Source organism: Apodemus sylvaticus, chromosome 7 (genome assembly GCF_947179515.1).
Source record: "Apodemus sylvaticus chromosome 7, mApoSyl1.1, whole genome shotgun sequence".
Taxonomy (NCBI): Eukaryota; Metazoa; Chordata; class Mammalia; order Rodentia; family Muridae; genus Apodemus; species Apodemus sylvaticus.
In genome coordinates, this window is record NC_067478.1 from 86,117,672 (window position 1) to 86,136,372 (window position 18,701).

Here is an 18,701-nt window from a genome sequence, read left to right on the forward strand (position 1 = left end):
TATATATAGTAGCATTCATTCTTGGGGAAAGAGTGAGGAACACTCTTTGTACTTGGCATGTGAAAATGATTCCAGCAAAGAGAGCTTACAGTGTTTACTGAGTAGTTAAGTTTATATACATATATACATTCCATATATAATGGAAGTATGTTAGTATGAAATAATTTTAACTGGCTTCATATCTGTGTGTAGACACTTAAAACAGTCTTTGTAGGTATTGAAATAGCTTTACATTTCTTTAAATTGTTGTTAGCCTAATTTCGGAGTCTATGTATGAACTACAAACTACAGTTTCAAATGGCTTTTTTTTCAGCTTAAATAAAATTATTTAATTTCAGTTTTTCTTGCTGTTGAATTGGTTCTGGCTTTGGTTGCTCACATAAACATAGTCTGTTTAAAATATAAACAAGTAAATTTTATCTGTGGTGAGTAGTTCTTTGATGTGCCATTCTTATTTGTGTAGTGCTGTCTCACCATTGAGAACACTAGTTCTCGGGGTAATAGTTGTCCTGTCCTTGTCTGGACAGTAGTACTTAGGTTGCATTTTAGTTACATGTGCTGTTGCCAATTTAGAAAGGGTTTGTGGTTTCTTGTTACTGTATTTACCCTGGCTGCTTAGAATTCTTGAGACAATGTTTGAAGGTAAAGGGTCAGTTGCCTAGATGGGAACAGCAGGGACCAGAAGCTCGTCCCCAGGCCTGTGCAGCCCAACACGGACACTTTACCTCTGAGAACAGGATAAGCCAGTGCTGTAAGTGAGAAGGGCGATCATATCATCATCTCTTCCTCCTCCTCCTCCTCCTTCCTCTTCTTTTTCCACTTCTTCCTTCTTTCTTCTTGGATTTTTCAAGACAGGGTTTCTCTGTGTAGCCCTGACTTCCCTGAAACTTGCTTTGTAGACCGTGGTGGCATTGACCTTAGGGAATCCACCTGCCTCTGCTCCCAGCATGCTGGGATTAAAGGTGTGCACCACCACCTGGCATCATTACCTGGCATCAGTTTTTGTTTAAAAGTAGCTTTTGAGCTGGGCGGTGGTGGCGTACACCTGTAATCCCAGCACTTGGGAAGCAGAGGCAGGTGGATTTCTGAGTTCGAGGCCAGCCTGGTCTACAGAGTGAGTTCCAGGACAGCCAGGGCTATATAGAGAAACGCTGTCTCAAAAAAAAAAAAACAAAAAAAAAAAAACAAAAAAAAAAAAACAAAAAAAAAACAAAAACAAATCCAAAAAAAAAACAAACAAAAAAATTTTTTAAAGTAGCTTTTGAAAGAAAAGTTATCTCAGCCCTAAGTTTAGTGTCTGTAGATATTATTTGTATTTTTGCCCATGTTAGAGGACCAGTAGAAGAGCACAGAGTGATGCTCATGCTAAGGAAAGCCTGTTAGGTTTGTTCTAGTAACAGTTCCTGGGTAAAGACAGTAACAAGCCAGGACTCGGGCAGGCATCTGTAAAAGTGGGACTAAAGGAGGTGGCTGTGATTGACTCATCCTACAGTCCCAGCACTCAGGAAGCAGGAGGATTGGTACAAGTTCTCAGGCAGCCCAGTGAGCATGGACTGCCTGGTAAGTTCAGTCCATCTTGTTTTACACAGTGAGAAGAGAGAGACAGGCAGAGACAGACTGACTTCTTTTGAAGATATATTGTGAAGACTGTAAGAAAATCTTAATGTTTTGAGTAGGGCATGGTAGCATAAATGCCTTTATTCTCAGCACTGAGGCAGAGGCAGGCGTATCTCTTGAGTTTAAGGCCAGCCTAGTCTATATAGGCTAGTCCTGAGTTAAGGCCAGGGCTGTGTCTCAAAAAACCAAAGAGGAAAAAGTGCTAGTGTATATAACAAGAAGTCAGTAAGTTATTGACTGTGACTCAAACCTTAGAAATCATCCATTTTTCTAAACTTTTTAAGAAAATGCTAATAAAATGATTTTGAATTTATATATATTTCAGCAGTTTTCCCCTTACTAAATAATTTTATTTTTATATTTAAAAACTTAAACTTAAGAAAGTTATCTGTAATAGTGATATTTATTGATTCATGCTGAATATTAAAGCAAGAAGTGAGTTTTGTTTGTTTTGTTTTGGGAGATGAGTAAGGTTTCGCCATGTTGTTGAGGCTGGCTCGTCCTCAGGGCCTCATTCTCCCAGGTCCAGGCATGTACCTGGCTCAAGAAGGAATTTTTTATTTGGGGGAAATAGTACAAAGTAATAATGATTAAATTGAGTTTACTTTCTAAGCTAAAAATGTTAATGTGGTTACTCCTACTGCACGCTTTTTTCCCCCCCAAGACTGGTTTCTTGTAGCCCTGACTCTCCTAGAACTCACTCTGTAGGCCAGGCTGGCCTTGAATGCAGAGATCCGGTTGCCTCTGCCTCCCAAGTGCTGGGATTAAAGCCGTGCTCCACCACTGCCCAGCCGCATTGTTCTTTGGTTTTACTCTTTATTTTTTGCTCTCACTACCTGGTCATGCGTTACCCACACTTTAAAGGCACTGAAATAGAATAGGAGTAGCATAAGTCTTTTTGCTTTTGGAGTTTTGAGACCAGGCTTTGGCGTGTGGTCTAGTCTGGCCTTCAGTTTGTGGCAGTCCTTCAGGATTGCAAGAGTAAGTCATCACACCCAGCACGCACACATTTAGGACTCCTTACATTTACTGTTGTTACTTTGGTTGGTGTTTTGAGAGACAGGATCTTACTGTGTAATCTTGGCTAGCATAGAATTTGATATGCAAACGAGGCTGTCCTAAAAAACTGTAGTAATCCTGCTTCCTAAAAGCTGGGATTATAGGTGTGCACCACCACACCCTGCTTACTATTATTATTATTATCCAAACCCTTGTGGGTAAATCATTTTCTGTCACAATTATCCTAAAGTTCTTTTAATATGTTTATAATCTGTTTGATACAGATATTTTTGGTGTTAGAAGAGCAGAAATTAATTTATTATATTGAATATGGAAGGTGGAAAAAAGTAGTAAGTGCTTTTTGATACCTGATTCTTTGTTTTTATTTTTATGGTTCTGGGGATTAAACCCAGGGCCTTGTACTTGCTAGGCATGTGCTCCACCATCCCCAGCTTTGGTTATTTTGTTTCTGTTTGATTTTGCTTTTTGAAACAGGGTTTCACTATATAGTCATAGGCTGGGCTTGAACTGTAGAATCCCAGCCTTTGGAGAGCTGGGACTGTAGGAGTGTACTTACCAGGCATGGCTGAAGACAAGGCTTTTGTGAAGTATACAAAATAGAAGCAGATTGCCACCCCTCCTTTTTAAAAAAGAACCTACATTAAAGATTTCTTGCTGCCATAATGATATCCCTTTTTGAAAATATTTTCTTTCTTTTTTTTTATTCGATATATTTTTTATTTACATTTCAAATGATTTCCCCTTTCCTGGCTCCCCACTCCCCAAAAGTCCCATAAGCCCTCTTCCCTCCCCCTGTTGAAAATATTTTCTACTGTTTAAAAATAACTGTCTCTCTTATAGCTATAGACTCACCAGGGCCATAAAATATTTCTACTTTAATCTTCATGCCTTCTTTGTAAACTTTTTTTTTTTTTTTTTACTGTTACTGAGATTCTGTAGCATGTTAGCAAGAATAGTACAGAATTCAGACTTATTTATGTGCATATGTGTTTGCTTGTGTGACTTCTGTGTCCCATGTGTGGATAGGAGGTCAGCAGAGCCCCTGGAACTGGAGCTTCAGGTAGTTGTGAGCTACTGTGTGGGTCCTGGGAACCAAACCTGGTTCTTCTGCAAGAACAGTTAGCAGTCTTGACTAATGAGCCATCGCTTCAGCCCTAATATTACAGCATTTAGAACAAAACAACAGCAAGAAAGGAATTCTGTGGTATGAATAATTTTTAGGACTTGCTTAGGAGATACTTATGTGTTTATTATTTTTAAGTTATAACTTTTTTATATTTGTAGTAAGTTCAGAAAAAAATTGAAGCTTGTATATAGCAGTTTAAAAACAGAAGCTCCTAAATGAAGACTTTCACTGAATGATTAAAACGTTCTAGGTAAAGAAAAACTACAGAGAGCTGGGCAGTGGTGACACACACCTTTAATGCTAGCACTTGGGAGGCAGAGGCAGGCGTATTTCTTTTCAAGACCAGCCTGGTCTACAGAGTAACTTCCAGAACAGCCAGGGCTACATAGAGAAACCCTGTCTCGAAAAACCGAAAACAAACTAACAAACAACCCCAAAACCCAAACAAATAAGAAAGGCTACAGAGGTGTTGTATTAGAGTCTTGCTAGATCTAAAATTGATAATAGATTGCATGGAGAAATTAGTGCTTTTAGAAGCATTGTTAATACATGAGCCCTTAGGGAGAGCTGCAGGATTTTGAGAAGCTGCTTTTTCTCGTAATTTCTTCATTGGGTAAAGTTCTGTTAATTTTGCATAGATACATACCATATCTTATTTTAGCTAGTATTGCTTCCTCACACTGTAAACAATAAGAACTTTGCTTATTATCCAGCTTGGAAAATTTACTGTTATCAATATTGCTAATCAGAAGAATGTTTGGTTGTTGTGGAGGGCTGATGAAAGTCAAATTGGAGGGCTGTGACCATAACTTAGTTGTAGAGCTTGCCTGTTGCCTAGCATATGCAAGGCCTTAGCTTTAATCCCCAGAACAAAATAAAACAAAAATTTGAATTTGAAAAAATTACAAAGGTAAATGACCAATTCATACTGATTAAATAATTTGATTATTTAATATTAATTATTATAGGTATTTTCAAGTTTAGATTTTTTAAATGTTATGTATATGGGTGTTTTTGCTTGCATGTGTATCTCCACACCATGTGCATGCCTGATGTCTGAGGAGGTCAGCAGAGGGCACTGGAGTCCCTGGAACTGGAGTCACATGTGGTTGTGTGTAGCTGACTGTGGGTGAAGGGAGCTGGACTCCAGGCCTCTCCAGGGCAGCAAACATACCAACCACTAGGCATCTTCCAGTTCCACCACAGTTTATTCTTAGGATGATACTGTCACACAAGCATCATGATTCATTTGTTTTGCTACAGTTAAAAAAGTACCACTTATGTAAACTTATGGTTACTTTGTTGTTGTTACTATTATTATTTGTGTGTACAAGTTTGCTTTTTTATTTGTGTGTGTGTATGTGTGCATGTATGATGTATGTGTGTGAGTACATGAGCTGTGGCACACATGTAGCAGTTGGAGCACTTTGTGAGTTGGTGCTCGTCTGTCTGTGTGGATTGTAGGGATATAATAATTCAGGTGGCCAGGTCCTAAGCAGCAAGCTCCTTTCTTTACCTGTTGAGCCATTTTGCTGACCTTATGTTTGTTTTTTGAGATCATTTAAATTTGAATCATTTAAATTTGTACTTACTATGCTTTTATAGCTGTTTCTGTATTTAGTTAAAATAATTAGCTTCTGTATACAAAAACATCCTAGGTACTTTATGGATATTGTAGTTAATTCTTATAATTCAACAAGGCATTTATTATTCCCACCTTACCAGCAGAAAAAGCCCTTTAGACTCAAAGACATGAATTGGCTGGCCTAGTGCTTTCCTCCTAGAAAGATTTTAGAATCAGACTTAAAGTCATTCTACACGTGATTCACTGTATTTCCTACTGTATACAACTTTACGTAGCACTGTATGTGTATCAATATGAATAGAAATTGTAAAACTGAAGTGAGAAAATCCAGCAAAAGATTAGTTTTTTGTCTTTTTAAAAAATATTCTTATTTGTGTATGTATATGTGTGTGTGTGTGCCTACTTGTCTGAAGGAGACCAGTGAGGATGTCAGATCTCCTGGAACCGGAGTTACAGGTAGTTGTGAGCCACCCGATGTGAGCCCTCTCCCTAGCCCAGCTGTGTTTGAGAGGGGATCTTTGGATGGCCTGGGCTCAGACCCATCTGCTTCTGCCTCCCGAGTACTTAGACTACTGGGTTTAATTTCTTGTCTTTAAATATAAATTAAAGCAGCAATTTCTATATCGTGTGCCATAGAACATGCAGGATTCTTTATAAGGAGGGAAACATTTTTCCCCTTGGTTTATGAGCCTCACATTCAGGTACTCAAGGTGAAAAGGTAGAATGTAAAATATAGTTCTGAATAATCCCCAAATTGGGTTTCACTGTTAAGAAAATCCAGTTTTCTGCTTGAAATGGTCTTTTTTATTAGTCACAAATAGCCCCAAATTTGTGTTTTCATATGATTCCTTAGACACCACTTACTGCTGCTGGATTACATCTTCACCTGTGTCTGTCGGTGTCTGTCCTTGGGAGGGTTCCACTTTCAGGTCTGGGCGCTTTCCCTTCCCTCCTGTGGTCTCCTGTCTGCACTCTGGCCCTGTCGACATCCACGGGCTCTGCTGTCTTAGCCCATGCAGGTCCTTTCTTCCTCCTCAGCCTTTCATTTATTTCTGCTTGAGTCCTAATGCCGTGCCTTCAGTTTTCATCCGGGTAATAAAAGCCCAGAAGGCTTCCTTACTCTTCCTGTGCCTTCCTAGGAGATAGTAACCCAGCTATTAATCTCCCCTTTCAAGTTGTGTGAGGCACAGTAGCATTTTATACACCGTACTTTACATAATCTTCCCAGTGGCTGTGAGGTAATGGATTTTAAATATAACCTACATTTACAAGGACAGAAACAGAATCCTAGGAAGTTTAAGTATCGCTCCCCATGAGTGGCACAAGTCTGAATCCCCAGCCTGCATTAGACGCTGCTCTACTGTAGAGACAGACAGGCAGGGGTAAATCAGGTACTGTTCCTGACTTGTAGGAGATGCTAGTGTGATAGGAGACAGAGCTAGACTCAAAGGAGTGTAGTTGGCGTTTCCTAGACAGACTAGAAATGGTTTAGTAGATAAGAAGAGGATTGTGACATGGTTCCCAGACAGGTGAGGATATGAGAGCAGTTGAGAGGAATGATATCAGTGGAGACAGGTGAGAACCTGCTGGGGTGGCTTCCCTGTAGTCTCAGCATTAAGGAGGCAGAGGCAGGAGGATTGGGTACAGACTGGTCTATACAGTGAGACTCTGTTAAAAACTACATGGGGTGGAACATCTTGGTTTTGTACAAACTGCATGTGATTTGGTGTGCGTAAGCAGGGGATTGATGGTGACGATGGCTCAGTGGGTATGGCTGCCCTTGCAAAGGACTAGGATTCCATTCCCAGCACCCACATGGTGGCTACAACGCTCTTATTCCAGTTCCAGAGGATCTGATGCCCTGTCCTGGCCTCCTCAAGCACCAGGCATGCACGTGGTGCACAGACAGACACACAGGCAAACAGCCCATATACAGAAAATCATTTAAAAGAGAGAGTGATGGTGATGAAACTGAAGTGTTAGGTGGCACTTGATGATGTCATTTTAAGGAGGTTGGGTTTAACCCCTGGGTTCTGAAGGGCAGTGGTGTCCTTTAGCCATAGAAGTAATGGGATCACATGGCAGTGTGAAGAATGGATTAGTTGTGAGAAGCAGTTTCAGAAGCAGACTGATAAAGACATATTTTTCAGTAATGTACATGAAAAATGAAGTTCTAACAACTCCTTAAACCAGAGCTACTCAGCAATATGTTTGAAAAGAGGCAAAAATAAAGCTCGGAAGACTTGAGACTACAGCAGGACCAAAGGATGGGAGGCCCAGTGTGTGTGCCAGGCTCAGGGTCAGTGCCATTCACTGAGACGGACGGGGAGTGTGAGGAGGAGTGAGGCTTGGCTTGTTTCTGCTTGGCTGACTAAGCAGCAGGAGGAGACTAAAGAATTGTAGTAAGGGACAGTTACAATACTGTTAGTGATAAAGTAAATTAGTTATCTGTTGTATGCAGTACATGATCCCCAAAGTCATAAAATGTCATTCTCTGGCATAGTAGGTACACAAGATAAAATTGGCTGCTTAAATTAGTTAAAGTTACATAAAATGGAAAATTTAGTTCCTCAGTCACACCACATCTTATTGTTCAGTAAGCACTGCGTAGCCAATGGCTATTGTATTGGGTGCTCATTATCATAGAGCACATTTGCATATATGCAAAGAGTATATTTTTTGGTGGTATTAGAGGTTTTATCTAGGGTTTCACTTGCTAGACAAATACCCCAGCACTCCTTTTGTTTTGTTTTTAAAGAATTATTTATTTGCTTTATGTATACGAGTACACTGTAGCTGTCTTCAGACACACCAGAAGAGGGCATTGGATCCCATTACAGACGGTTGTGAGCCACCGTGTAGTTGCTGGGAATTGAACTCAGGACCTCTGGAAGAGCAGTCAGTGCTCTTAACCACTGAGCCATCTCTCCAGCTCTCAAGTACTTGTTTTTTTTTTTTTTTTTTTCTGTTTTTTGAGACAGGGTCTTTGTAGTTGAAGCTGGCTCTGACCTTGAGGCACTCCTGCCTCAACATTCCAAGTGTTGGCATTACATGACTGAGCTACTGTACTTAGCTTCTTTTTTATGTCTCTGGTGGGGTTTGTGCCTGAGTGCAGTGCCTGTGGAGGCCAGAGAGAGCACTGGATTGCTTCTCTTGGAGCTGCAGTTAGACGTAGCTGGGAGTCGTTTAACATCAGTTCTGGGAACCAAACTCAGGTCCACCGCAGGAGCAGTGCCAGCTCAACTGCTGAGCCATCTTTCCATTTCTAAGACTTGTGATCTCCTCTTGCCTCTGGCTCCCAGGAATATTTGGGATTACAGGGCTGTGCTACCACACCTGGCTTGAAAAAAAAAAGTGTGGACAGAGCTACCAAATATTATCTCATGCAATTATGATCAGAAAGCTAGGAGTCACTTAGCTGAGTTGTTCTCATGAGGAATGTCAAAGAGTTTTCCCTCAAAGAAAGCACAAGCTTCAGGGATCTGAAGGTTCGGTGTTAGCCACACCTACTCCGGAGGCTGCTAACTCCCCCTGGGCGAGTGAGTGAGATGGTTCTGGGGGCCTCTCTAGGAACACGGAAGGAATCTGCTTTGTGTGATTAAGAGATCGGGATGGAGGCCGTAGAGTTTGCTGAGGTGACCTCAGAGGGTATGCTATCATTTTCATACTGTTCTGTTGGTTTGCAGGTAAGCTTTGCTCCCCTGGCACGTTGTTTATCTTGGTCTGTGGTTAAACACTCATAAAAATTAGGAAATTTGATAAAAAAGTCATTGAAAGTAATCTTTATACTCATATTTTATGGCTCTATTTTTACAGTCATCTTTATTTTGTTTTATTCACAGAACACTTATACTTGTCAAGATAATTTAAGTTGTTCACATGAATAGACGTGTTTGTCAAGATAAGGTTGTTTGCGAAACTAGCCTTAGTCATGCATAAGATCTCACAAAGGAAAGACTTCTCCCAGAAATATTTGAAATTCTTCCTGAAGCTCGAATGGATGTGTGAAGAGTTTTCCATTTGTTCTGCCAAACTCTGTATGTAGCTCTAATTTTGAAGCTAAATAATGAATACTTCTAGAAAGTTTTTTTTTTAATTTTTATTTTTTATTAAATTCTTGCCCCTCCTTTAGAGACAGGATCTCATACATACGCCAGGCTAGCTGCTTCTAACTTCCCATTTTCCTGTGTCTCCTAAGTGTTACCATATCATACCCAACTCTTTGTTTTATTCTTTTATAAGTACACACATAAAATGTTCAAAGGACAACCCAAGGAATTGGGTTCTAGGGTTCAAACTCAGGTCATCAGGCTTGGTGGCAAATGACTCTACTGGCTGGGCCTCTACCTGGCCTACTCTGAGCTCTTTCATAAGACTTCTACTAAGTTATAGTGGCTGAAAAAATAAAAGAGCCAACTAAAATAAATGTTGTGAAAGTACTGAGAAAGGACATCATGCTTGAAGGTAAGGTAAAAGTCTTAGGACACCTCCTGTAGGTGGTAGCAAGATTTTAGGAACTACCTAGAGGGGCCATCATGCAAATGGGTAGCTACTCAGGGTTTTATGAAGTCTTATAGCTTTAACAGAAGACGTAACCAGTTTATTTAAGAAGTAGGAGAGTGTAGTGGCTGGGATAGCAGATGAGCTTAGAGGGTTCATTCTGCTCTGTGGTTTAGGACTCACTATCACCTACAGCAAGTGGATTGCTTGTGCAGTGGGCGGTGTTGTGTGTCTGAAGATGACTAGCTGAGTGGCATAGTCCCAGTCTTGTACTTAGGTTGGAATTATTTTAGTTAAATATTATGAAAACAGATGGAATGTAAGTATGAAATTCAAGTATTATCCATGGAAAAAGTTTTTATGATTTGGAAATGTGAGGCAGACTCATTGAAAAACCACTGACAAGTCGAATGGGGATAAAGACAACTATGAGTTATTTGTGGAAAGATTTAGTGAATATTTTTATGTATATCCTGTTTCTTGTCCCACTGAAAGTATAAGTAAACTGAATTGGTAGTTAATCTCAGTGATATATTTGGTGTAGCTTATATGAGAAAGATAAGTCACTCTGATTATCTTGCTAAAGAAAAGGCCTTTATTCCATATCTAAGAAGTGACAGATGAATACATATTTATATATTCTAAGTTGAAGCAGAGTTTAAGATCTTTATAAGTGGCATTTAATAACTTTCTGATTTGACTGCTTTTTCCCCCATTAAATGACCAACTACTGGTACCAGTAGATGGGCTAAGACGGGTTTTGTTTTGTAGCTAGAGGAACATTATGTCTTCAGCAGGTGTGAAAACAGTACAGACTGCCTCCTGTTTGAGGAAATGACCAGGTTGTAGTTGTACTGACTGAGTTAGTGTTACTGTTCCAGAAACATCCACTTGTATTTCATTGCTAGTATTTTCAAATATAATTCTGTTCATACATTGTTTTCTAGTGTTACTTTCTTTTTGGCAAACAATTCTATCTTTTTCCTACTTAGAATAGTGAAGTAAAGTTTCTTTTGGGAATGATGACAGTGCAGTAAGTACCCGGTAGTTGGAGGCTGTGTGCTGTGGCAAATCATTGAGTCTGTGTAGACATAGAGTAGTCCTGCCTCTTTTCCAGCAAATCATCGAGTCTGTGTAGTCATAGAGTAGTTCTGCCTCTTTTCCAGCACAGAGCTCAGACTAAGGTTAGAAGGTGATTGATTGGCAGAGGAGATTTGAAAGCTCTGAGGATGGCATTTTGCTTACAGGAGTCTTAGAACTTAATTTTCCCAGCTTTATTGAGTTTGCTTGTCTTCATTTCTCTTTTGTCAGTACTTGGAAGATGTAAATATTGAATTAGACTGGTGGTTCTCAACCTTTGTAATGCTGCGGCCCTTTAATATAGCTAGCTCTTGATGTTGTGGTGACCCTGACCTTAAAATTACTTTGTTGCTACTTCACAACTGTAATTTTGCTAGTTATGAAATGTAATGTACACACCTGATATGCAGGATGAGTTTCAGGGTTGAGAACCACTGAGTTAGACTAATGGATGAACTCTTATTTGGTGGACAAGTAAGAGTTACGTTATCATAAGGCCAGGTTGGACACTTATCAAAAAGTTGAATTTCTGACTCAAGCTATACTGAGAATGCTATCTTTTTGTTTATTGCATATAGCAATTGAAGCAAATTATTATTATTCTCTTTTCTTTCCTCTCTTCTCCTCTCCTTTCTATTCTATTCTTTTCTTTTTTCCTTTTCTTTTTTGATACAGGGCCTATCTGTGTAGGCCCTGTTGTCCTGGTCCTGAATCTCACAATGTAGACCAGGTCTGCCTGCCTCTGCCTCCTTAATGCTGCTTCCTAAGTGTGAACTGCCTTTAGTCTTGAAGCTAATTCTTAATTTGAAGGGAGACTTGGGGTAGTATTTTCATCTGGATTTGGATATCTAAATAAGTCTAAATATTACAGAAAATAATTTGACAGTATAGTTCAAAAACCTAAGGAGTGTTTAAAGATTCTGAGCTGATAATGCCAGTTTTGATATCTATCTCAAGACATGAAGGGAATAAAGACTATAACAATATTAAAAAAATCAGTGATGCTGTTGTTAACTAAGAGAAATTAAAAGTGAATTTCTGGCACTAGAATTTAAATCTGGTGCTTCTGAGGTACTGGTTTTGTCTTGGACACTGATAGCAAAGAGCTCTCAGGAAAGAGATGGTAATAAATTATTGCCTGTCATTTGCTTCTCAAGCTTCAAAAAGGAACAAATGACCTAAAGGTTCCATTGTGGAATAGAGAAGATTGGTCCTAGGCAGAAGGACAGAGGGTTGGGGACTAGCCTGGTCAACATAGTGAGCTCCAAGTTGGCTCAGGTTAGCAGGGGAGACCCTAAACTCAAACAAATAAGCAAACATAAATAAATTAAATAAAATGTTGGGCATTCAGGAGACGGAGGATCAGGAGTCCAAGGTCCTCTTAGTTATCTATATAGCAAGTGGTAGCCCAGTCTGAACTACATGTCTTTCCCCTGCAGTGCTGTGGGTTGGACATGACCTTATGCATGTTGGTCTTAAGTCTTTCTCTGCAGCCTGCCTCCTGAGTACTGGTGTCTGCTGCTCAGAGAGCAGCCATTTTTTACCTACCTCTGGAACCACTATTTACATACTACCCGAGAAGTGTGACTACAGGGCTTTGTGCTTGCTTACTTTATCCTGACAGCATTGCTGGAGCAAGTATTTAATCGTTTTTGAAGTTCAGTAACCTGCTCAGGGCCATATAAACCATTAAGTGAGTATGCTATATGTTAACAACCTTCTCTGTTCCAAATCTACTTTTTTCTTATAAGTATTTCCTCTTCAGAAACTCCTGGTAAGCAGATGTCACCTGCATCTGCAGTGAGGTGGCCATTCTGACCACTTGGCAGGGTGACTTGTTTTGCCTTGAGTTTAGCTCACTCTGCTGGCAGCAGCATCTTAGTGACAACATGTGCTTAGTCTGCTTGAATATAGCTCATTATTGAAAACACAGTAAGTTTAAGGGATTCGAGAGCGACCTGGGTACGCTCTAGAGAGTTAAATCAGACATGGTGGTGTGGCCCATTTAAGCAGTATATTTACCTTTTTACAGATTATTGGAGTGATGCAGCTTCAGTAAAGAGAGTTTAATGGAGCATAATGGACACTCTTAATGGAGTGTCGAGCTCTGAGCTAATAATACACCCTACTCTCCTCATCTCTGTGACTCAGTGGCTTTCAATTTGGCAGCAGTCTACAGTTTTTAAGATTTCTTTCCCCCTTTGTTGTTGTACTCCATTCTGAAATACTGTAAATACTGGACGGAAAAGGAGCCTAGAGCAAATGACCACATACACAGGCCCTCCCACCATCCTCGGGGTGGGGAGGTGAGAGTAAACTGCTTCTGAGCCTTCCTCATCCTGCACAGCGTGAGGCATGTTAGCTGCGTGAGTGGAGTAAGACGCCCTGTCTACCTTTATTCTTCAGATATTTTGTTGATAGTCTTGGCCTTTTCCTTATAAATTTGAGATGAACTGTGAGATTTCATACAAAGTATATAATTTAGTGGGGAGAGAACAGACATCTTTATGACACTGGCTTTTATATGTAGATGTAGTATTTAGTAGTTTCAACTCTTTTATGTTAATTCTTCAGTAAGTTGTGAGCTTTACTCGTTCTGAAAGCTTTCAGAGAAGACGATTACAGGTGCTCTACGATCTTCCCCTTGAGTTGTTGGCTGGTGACTTTCTCCTCTCCTCCCCTCCTTCCTTCCCTGTTCTTGCTTCCCTTTTCTTGTTCTCATCTTTTTTTTTTTCAGTTCCCTCCCTCCCTCCCTCCCTCATTCTTATCTAACATTAAAAATTTACTTCGTCTTGGCTGAGCGTTCTGTTTAAAGTATTATGTAGTTGGAAGTGTATGAGAATCAGAGTCGCTGGGACTGAGTCCCTGCTTTGTTTCTCAAGGATTACAGAGATAATTAAGTGAACTTTTCTGAGTCTAATTCTCCAACAGAGGGAGGATAATACTGCTTTTGGGGGAAAAATTACCTCAGAGAATCAAATGACACATGTGTGAGGTGGTTTTTACTTAATTAAAACTTCTTGTGCAAGGGCTGGCTGGCTGGATGTGTGTGACTTACTAATGGAATGCTTACCTAGCATACCCTAAGACCTGCTTTCTCTTAGCACAAAGACAGTTGTAAAAAATTACAGTCAGCATTATAAACAGAGTACATAGTGGTTTGTAACTGTAAATAATTCAGACACACTCTAGTTAAAGGTGCTAGAATAAAAATCCTGTGAGTTGAGCTGGAGAGACGGCTCAGTGTTTAAGAGCATGACTGCTCTTCCAGAGGTTCTCAGTTCAATTCCCAGCAACCACATGGTGGCTCACAACCATCTGTAATAGGATCTGATGCCCTTTTCTGGTGTGTCTGCAGACAGCGACAGTGTACTTATATACATAAAATAAATAATTCTTTAAAAAAATCTTGTGAGTTTGTACTTTACTGATAGAACATGTGCTTAGTGTATATAAGGCCCAGCAGCACACAACAATTTAAATAAAAAGTCAAGTTAGTATGGTGAAGTTAATGCAAGAATAATTATGAGGGTTAGGAGAGCCATTGGGACAGCCCCTGTGTGGGAAAAGATAAGTAAGATTTTGTTCTATTGAATGTATTTCATTCTTTGTGATAAAGAAACCTAGTTTTATTGATTTTAAATGGCTGTTTGGAATATTAATTTTACACTGGTATAAAACTTGAGTTTGTCCCACCTTAATTCTCCTAAGTTTTGCCACAACACATGACTCATGTATACTAAATTTTTAATTTTTTATTACATTTACATATTTTACATGTATGATTATATGTACACATCACAATACAGGTGTGGCTAGAGGACAACTTTCTGGGGTCAAATCTTTCCTTCCACTCTGTGAGGCCAGGGGATTGAACTCAGGTCATCAGGCATGGTGGGTAAGCATCCTTACTCACTGAGCCAGCTCTCTGGCCCTGGTGCTAAATCCTAACGCACAATATGCTGTGGTCACATGCATGAGACCCTTACCAGATGTGGCCTATTAACATTACTTTATGGTTAATCGCTGGAGATTGTGGCGTATACCGTGAGTGATGGTAGAGTTGTTAGTTTAAGGCTAAGCTGTTCTGCATAGCCATACCCTGTTGCAAAAGTGATTTTAAAAAAATTCCCTTATGGAGGGAGGGAGAGATTCATGAACCTTTACTCCCCTGCATCCTTTTCCACTTACATAAGAAGAAAACAGTTGACGTGTGTAGGACTTTTGGTAGCACAGCTGCCCCCAAGTTGCCCAGAGGGGTGCGCCTGCCTCTCTGTCTTCCTGTAAGTAACCCCAGTAAGCTTACTGGTTCACCAGCCTGGACTTGGTGGAATCTTTTCTGGTTTTGTCCATACCTAGTCTGTCTGGGTGAATAGTCTTCTTAGGAAAAGTCATATATCACTCAGTAAAACCAGTTCTTTGGGAAAACTAAGCTGTTGTTCCAGGGAGGCATTAACTTGGATTTTAACCTAGCGCCAGATCTTAGTCATTTTCCCTGTTGCTGTGATAGTCTGACAAAGCAAATAAAAGGGTGATTTATTTGGCTTACAATTCAGGATACAGCCCGTCCATGAAATGGTCGACACGTGGGAAGAGCGTGGGGCAGTTGCTCAATTGTCTCTGCAGTCAGGAAGCAGAGAGCGAGGGATGCTGGCGTTTAGCTTGCCTCCTGCTTCTGTAGTCTAGGACCTCATCTCAGCGGATGGTGCTTCCCGCCTCAGTTAACCTAATGAAGACCACAGGCATGCATGCTCAGAGGCCCGCCTCCCAGGTGATTCTAGATCTGTCAAGTTGATAGTTCAGATGAACATGGAAGCAGTGAGATCTTCCAGCATTGTGAGTATTGGGGTTTTGGTGAAACCTTTAAAGCCAGTGAACCTTATAAAGCAGTAATAACTCCAGGACAGCCCCTAACATGGTGAAATGCCTTCTGGTTACAGATAAGTCCCTGCCATCTTGATTTAGCTGATGGACACAAATACCACCCTTGAGTTTGAGCAGAGCTAAGTGTTTCTTGATTTGGTCAGATCACGTTTTCTTTTGTATCCAGGGACCAGGATTTGTATCTTCAGATGATGGTCTGCCTTTTACATGGACATGAGACTATTTAGTGTCCCCAAACTGTAATTATTTCATGCTTTAGTCCGTGTATCTTGTACATCTATTTCAGTAAAAAATAGAAAACTTTTTCAGATGGACTTTTCTACAGTCGGTTACTAATCATTTTACTTAGCAGGGCTTGAATCTGTCTCAAATACATCTTGTTTTCCCTAAGTAAGTGGCCAGGGGAGAATTAGAAATCCTTAGTTGGTTAACTCCCTGCATTTGAAAGATTTATTTTACCTTTTCCCCCTTTGGTTTTTCTGTGCAGGATTTCTCTGTGTAGCCCTTGATGGTTTTGAATTTGTTTTGTAGACGGGGCTGGCCTTGAACTCAGAGATCCATCTATCTCTACCTTTCAGGTGTTGGGATTAAAGGTATGTGCTGCCACTGCCTGGCAAGATTTATTTTAAAAACAAATTTATTTATTTATTTCTGAGTCAAGATCTTGCTATGTAATTCTGACTGGTATGCAATGTGCTACATAGACTAAACTGGCTTCAAACTTGTGGTAATCCTCTTACCTCAGCCTCCCAAGTGCTGGGATTATGGATGCACACTCCCCCCTCCCCCCATGAAACTCATCTTTTAGACAGTTAAGATAGGTGCCTGATATTTGTAGGCCTACCCTCACATCTTACAGAAATCAGGCAGGCTTTCCTGTCAGGTTGACCTTGGCTTTGATCTCAGCAAATTGTTAGTTGAGTGACTTTGGAAAAAGTTACACAGGCTCCAAATTTAACTTTTATTTATTATCCTCAGTATCTTCTATAAAATATCAGCTTAAAGAGACTTTCAGTATATATATATTATATATATATATAATATATATATATATATTTAAATTACTAAGTTGTAGCTCATTGAGTAGTCTATTTGAGGGACCCACCCCTAGAATTAGAAATAAATACAGATTAGGAAAATGACTCAGGATGAATTTGGTTGTAAACAGCATTGTAATAGAAGTACTTGGATGGGTTGTTTTTGTTTTGGTGACATAATCTTATTCTTGTCAGGCTTATCTGGAACTTGCTATGTAACCCAGGACAGCTTTTGGCTAGCTTCAGGTTGATGATCCTGTGATCTTGCTTCAGCCTTCAGAGTGCTGGGATCATAGGTGTATGTCACAGAGATAGCTTCATAAGAAGTACAGCAGTACTTGAAAGTTACCGCTACTTAAAATTAAAATCAGGAAAGCATAGTGAATCTGATACAGGCTCTCCTTATAAAGAACAGTGTGGTCTTTTCAGTGATCCAAATGCACAGCCCCAGGTTTCCTTCTTTGCTTCATTTACCTGGTCTGGTCGTCTAGCAGTGACCACCATTCTATTGTTTTACTAATTTACTTCATATGAATTGATTGCATTTGACTGACTGCAGGGCTGTTACTTTAGGCCCACCACACAGTATACCTACCTTGTACTTTTGAATTTCTACTGTTGAATATCAGTTATTGGCTTAGTTGGATGGATAACACTTTGATTCCATGCACCAGTCCTTTTCAGAAGAAGAAATGGAAGAGATTGGTATTCCACTTGCTATTTTTCAGTAAAAATTAAGAGAGTTTTAGTGGTCCAAAGAACTAGGAAGAGAATTCAGATGTGTGCTCAGCACACTCCTGTCTCTGTCCTCCCCATGGCCCACCACCGCGTCTCAGGTTGTAAGGGGTTGTCTGCTCCTCCTGGAAACTGTGAGCACTGATTAGCAGCTAGTTTCACTTTGAAACTTACACAGCAAATACGGAAGAGTGGATTGTTGCCTTAACCCTCGGGAGTCTTGATATTGACGTCAAAACACAGTGCAGCTGTCTAAGCAGTGGGGGGAGTATCCTAATATCCCTGTTAGGTCATTGCTGGCCCTTTCCTCTCCGACTTTCTTCTCAGCCATTGTGTAGGGCGGCTTGCCCGGCTTTGATAAGCTGCTGCACTGGCTTTCTTCGCTTGAGCTTGCAGAGCTCTTCATACCCCCTGCCCCCAAATAAGTCATTGTGGTGAGAACCTTTTTCTCTAAAAAGTAGTTTTTTTAAAAAGAGATTTACAGATAGAGACACTAAAGAGTGTATGGATAGCTCATACATGTACTCATGTTCCTCAACTTTTAACATGCATTATTACTATGGTACATGTGTATTACTGAGTCAACATTCACATTATCAATTAAGTTCATAGTTTACTTAGATTTCCTAGAATTTTTTTTTTTTTTTTGGTGGTGGTTGTTGGGTTAAGCCATTGCTCTATTTATACACAAGATACGACTTAATTAGGGTTTTATTATTGTGAACAGACACCATGACCATGGCAATTCTTATAACGGGAAACTTTTAGAGGGCTAACTTACGGTGTCAGAGGTTTAGTCCATTATCATGGACTAGGTCAGGGGGAAGCATGGCATGGTCCAGGCAGGCAGGCAGGCAGGCAGGGTGCTGATGAAAGAGCTGAGATTTCTGTGTCTTGATCCAAAGGCAGCAGAAGGAGACTGTGTGCCACACTAGGCATAGCTTGAGCATATATTAGACTTCAAACCCAACTCCATGATAACACACCTTAGTGCCACTCTCTGTGGACCAAGCATTCATACACATGAGTCTTTGGGGACTACCCTTATTCAAACCACTAAGGATACCATTTGAAATTTAGTTATTGTGTCTTCTTAGGTTTGTCTTGGCTGTGAGAG

The 18,701-nt window shown here is 40.2% G+C and overlaps 1 protein-coding gene across 4 annotated transcripts in view; it reads left to right on the plus strand.

Annotated features, from left to right (window-relative positions):
- Arhgef12 (Rho guanine nucleotide exchange factor 12) overlaps positions 1-18,701 on the plus strand; it is a 132,197-nt gene that overhangs the window by 12,007 nt on the left and 101,489 nt on the right. Inside the window, exon 1 of one of the 4 annotated variants that reach the window (XM_052188601.1) lies at positions 16,389-16,405. The exons of the other annotated variants lie outside the window; for them this stretch is intronic. The gene's annotated coding sequence lies outside the window, so the exon portion shown is untranslated. Of the gene's footprint in view, positions 1-16,388; positions 16,406-18,701 lie in introns of those variants that run through there. 4 annotated transcript variants of the gene reach the window in all.